The sequence below is a fragment of the Apium graveolens genome, chromosome 11 (assembly GCF_009905375.1).
Source record: "Apium graveolens cultivar Ventura chromosome 11, ASM990537v1, whole genome shotgun sequence".
NCBI lineage: Eukaryota > Viridiplantae > Streptophyta > Magnoliopsida > Apiales > Apiaceae > Apium > Apium graveolens.
The window spans coordinates 57,177,754-57,182,796 of NC_133657.1; the positions used below are offsets into that span (position 1 = coordinate 57,177,754).

A 5,043-nucleotide genomic window follows, 5' to 3' on the forward strand; every position below is an offset into this window, starting at 1 on the left:
GATTGAGCACTGCATTGGCTAATTGACCGATTTGATTTTCCAAGGTCTTGATAGAAACCGCCTGACTCTTGCACAACAGCTTATGTTCCTCAAAATCAGCACTAGTAGGTGCAGCTACACTTCCCTGTTGAGGATATGATTGTCTTGTAGCATACTGCTGTGGTTGCTGGAATCCAGGTGGGTTAAACTGTTTACTCACTCCTTGCTGATATGGTGGCTGAATAGCATTCTGATTATTTCCCCAGCTGAAATTTGGATGATTTCTGTTGTTAGGATGATAGGTCGCTGGCACAGGCTGCTGTTGTCGCTGATAATTATTCACATATTGAACAGATTCGTTGACAAGAGAACACTGATCTGTAGCATGAGAACCTGCACAAAGCTCACAAACCATAGCTATTTGATTAACTCCATACGTAGCCAAAGAATCAACCTTCATTGATAGCGCTTGGAGCTGGGCTGCAATAGCGGTGGCTGCATCAACTTCCAGAATACCTGCTACCTTGCCTGACGTCATCCTCTGAGTTGGGTTTTGATGCTCATTTACCGCCATTGTCTCGATAAGATTATACGCCTCAGTATAGCTTTTAGCCCATAAGGCGCCTCCAGCTGCTGCATCGAGCATGGGCCGAGATTGGGCCCCCAAACCATTATAAAAACCAGTGATTACCATCCAATCCGGCATTCCATGATGTGGACATTTTCTCCACATTTCCTTGTAGCGTTCCCAAGCCTCGCACATAGATTCTGTAGGTTGCTGCGCAAACTGAGTAAGAGCACTCCTCATAGCAGCAGTCTTTGCCATTGGATAAAACTTCACCAGAAACTTTTGCGCAAGATCTTGCCACGTAGTGATGGACCCAGCTGGTTCAGAATGTAACCAGTCTTTTGCCTTATCCCTCAGTGAGAATGGGAAAAGCCTCAACTTGATAGCCTCATCAGTCACGCCATTATACTTAAAAATGCTGCAGATCTCAACAAAATTCCTTATGTGCATGTTGGGGTCTTCAGTTGCCGCTCCTCCAAAAGAAACAGAATTCTGCACCATCTGAATAGTGCCCGGCTTGATTTCAAAGGTGTTAGCTTGAATAGCCGGATGAAGGATGCTTGACTGAATGTCATCAATTTTAGGCCGAGAAAAATCCATAAGAGCTGGATCAGCTTGAACAATACGATCTCTCATGTTTACTGGTTCTTTCTGCTCAGTTCCTGAATCCGAATCCTCAAAATCTAACTTCTCCGGAGTATCAAGAACTTCGTCTTTCTCTTCAGCTGTATCTAAGGTCCTCTTGCGAACACGAGAATGAGTTTGCATAAACGCTTGCTAAAGTACCTGAAACACAACCGAAAAGAGTAATTAACTACTACGTCCTAATCACTGAGTCCTAATGACCAATGATGGTAAGTACATAAACTAAACAAATACGCCGAGTCCCCGGCAGCGGCGCCAAAAACTTGTTAGGGCGAAATCACGCACTAATATTCACGCAAGTATACGCGTTCACAAATAATATAGAATATTTTCTAGTTCGTTCCCTCAGAGACTCAGACTAAGTTTTTGTCTAATTAAACTCACTCACCAATGTATGATTACTTCTCAATGTTAAGATAATAACACTTAAAATTGTTGATTAAATATTAACTATAATTAACTACTTAATTAACCACTTAACTAACACTTCAATTTATCAATAATAAAACACTCATGAGATCACAACTTCATTATTACTTCCTTCTATAGCCATTGTTATTACCTTTAGCATGTGACAGTGATGACATTAATCGAATAACACGAAACTGATAAAAGCCAACTTTCATTGTACTAATACCATTCTACCAAACATCCACAATTAAGATAGAAGTTGAATAGTCATCAATTATGTTGAGTTCCTATATGTCTACAGAAATTGACAACACAACAATTTAAGCACAAGTTATTCCTTTTGATTACATAGGGCAAATAAAACTGTTAGAATTACCCACTAATCATGCACAACGTACATGAACCTATGCTAGCATGGCAAGTTCTAAATCTCAAGATCCACCGTCGCTTCATAAGAGATTAACACCCTATCTTATATGTTCGCGACGCACATAAGACGAATACGCACAACCAATACTAGATATCATGCAATCATCACACACTAAAGTATTAAACAATTAACTAAAGAATTCCATAATAAATCCGTTGCAACCCCATGATCACGATTAGCCCATAATAGAACTTATCGCCATCATGGGTTCATATGAAATCATGATAAACAACACAAGAAAATAATAACTAAACTAATTATATTAAAACAGAGTACGTCACAAGAGTAAATAATAACTATGAAAACGTCTCAAATCTACTTATATAATAGTCCCATAAAACTCAGATTACATAGAAGTTGGAAGCCAAACAGAAGTAGAAGTCTAAAATAATTCAGCTTTTTCCCCGACCCTGCGCGGCCGCTCAGCATTTCTGCGCGGGCGCGCAAGGCTGCTGCGCGGCCGCTCAGCATTGCTGCGCGGGCGCGCAGGACCCTACTGGAAAAATTCCCGGTTTGCTCCGTTTCTTCGCCGTAATCTGCCCGTTCTCTTCCTCTCGCAATGGTGAACACATGCCAAGGCTTATTCTTGATGATTCCTCCTCCAAAATGCAACTAATACCCTGAAATGCATAAACACTAGAAAAACGCATCAAATACACAAAATACTTGATTTCAAGACACCAATTTAAGCCATTTTAAGACGTTCTAAGTGGTATAAAATGCCACTTATCAATAGGTTACCAGACTCGTCTCAAGCCATTTATAACCCCCAGTCGCTTAGGCAAGTTTTCTACCCGTATAACTGTTGTTGTGATGTATATGTGTATATGCATGATCTTGTGATAAATGCATATTTGTTATTAGCAAATTCTTGCAATACATTGGAGCATGTGATATGTTATATATGCATGCCTGTTTCGTATTCTTGATTTATATATCTGTTGGTTCAATTGCTTATAAGTTTCATAATACCTATGCTAGAGATAAGCAGTAGTTGCGTATACTCTTAGTATAGGGGACCCAAAGGTGAACGTTTTCTAAACCGGGAGTCGATGTTCCCGAGTATAACATATATATATATATATTTATATATATAGATATAGTTTTCAAAACTATTAATCGAATAAGGTTTATTCGATAACTTTATTTTATTTAATGAATATTATTTTGAATATTCATTCAAGGACTTATGACTCCGCTTATTTTATTAAATGAATATTATTTTGAATATTCATTCGAGGACTTATGACTCCGCTTTTTTTATTCTTTATTTTATTAAAGAATAATGTTTCGATAATCAAACTTATTTTCGATCATTCAAATAAAGATTGTACTTTCATATAAGTATATCTTTGGTTATTTAATATCCATTTCAAGTATGAGTTTTAAAACTTCTACTTCGATTATTTTTATAAGGATTATCTTTATGAGAATATTATTTAAATAATAATATTCAGATATTTCTAATATATCGGGACTGATTTATTTTAATAAATCAGCAGTACTCCAAACATTCTTAAAAATGTTTTCGAGTCTTCAAAATGATTTCTAAAAGTTAGGGCGGATCCCAAAACTCATTCTTTTATATTTAAGATCCTCCTTTCGAAGGGGATTTAAATACTCGCTCAAAACCTGGGGGATCCGACTCTGTGGTGTATTTTACATTCGCAACGTGGTTGCTGTTTTGAGAAAACAATTTGATTACTTGCCCAACGTTCGGGAAGTAAGTCCATCTAATTGAGTCGGCATAAGCGACAGGCCGGGGTACGGTCTATCAAAGTGTAAGTGGCTGGGTGGCAGTCCATCAACGCGTAAGAGGCCGGGTGGCGGTCCAGCACAAGGTCCTTATGTGGCCAGGGTGATGACTGGTGGGGGATTCATCCATCTACTAGTAGAAAAGGTTACTTATTGGTATCTTTGCCTGATCAGCAAGATATCGGGTTTATGCCAAGGTTTTCTCCTTTCCAAATTCATTGGATATTGCAACTCTGTTTATAATTTTCATAACAGAGGTTTTCAAGGAGTGTATGAAATGTATATATAGGTGTATATATATATCGAGACTTAATGAAGTATCTCGTAACTTCATTATTTTTAATGATATTTCAAAGATTGAATCTATTCAAGTCTTTTCTTGTAGTCTCATCTATTTAATGAACTTTTGGAATTGATGATACCATGAACGGTGGTAGTTCAAGTAGTATCCGGAAAAGATATAAGTATATTGGAGTATCTTGTAACTTCATCTTTTCAACTTATATCTTGTTAATGATTATCTTATGCATGACAAAGATTCTCATAAAAACGTTGAGACAAGGTTAGATATATGAGATCACCTTGCAACGATATTTTTATACAGTTATAAACTAGAACTCTGTGTATATTAGGCATGGAAGAGGACTTCCAAGATTTTGAAAGTATATAAGTATATATACTGAATATTTTATGACTTCGTCGCATTAAGATATCAAACTTGGTTCATTTCTTCTTGACCAAGACTTTCATGAGTACTATGAGAATGCTCATATATTGTTAATTATTATACATATTATTTCGGTGGGCTTGTTGCTCACCCTTGCTTTCTTCTTCATCACACAACAACAGATAGAAAAGATGAACAGGACCAAGCTCCCGATTCGCAAGCGGTTAGGAAACGTTCCGCAGTTTCCTGTAGGCGTTGATGCCGTTATAGCCGAGGTAGGATCTACCAATAGGCTAGGCTTTCAACTTTTGATGTACCAGACTTATGTATATTTATGAATTGTAATAATGGCAAGGAAATGTAAATTTATTCAGAAACCCTTTTAAGGTGTAATGGCATATAATTGTGGAATAAAGTGACTTGTATTATTTTTTTTGGTATTCATCTCTGAAACTATAACTTGTGGTGTGTGTGTATATTGTGGGGTCACAGTATGTAGTAGTTGGTTGTTTATTAAGATTAAGTGTTATTAAGGGAAATGGAACTCGTGACAACCCGGATCCCCGACCTCGGATTTGAGGGTGTTAC

At 37.4% G+C, this 5,043-nt stretch overlaps 1 non-coding gene across 1 annotated transcript; it reads left to right on the forward strand.

Annotated features, from left to right (window-relative positions):
* The first annotated feature begins 683 nt into the window (after window positions 1-683).
* On the forward strand, window positions 684-790 carry LOC141698972 (small nucleolar RNA R71). Its single transcript, XR_012565466.1, has one exon. It is a non-coding gene; the product is annotated as a small nucleolar RNA R71 (small nucleolar RNA).
* Window positions 791-5,043: the final 4,253 nt, after the last annotated feature.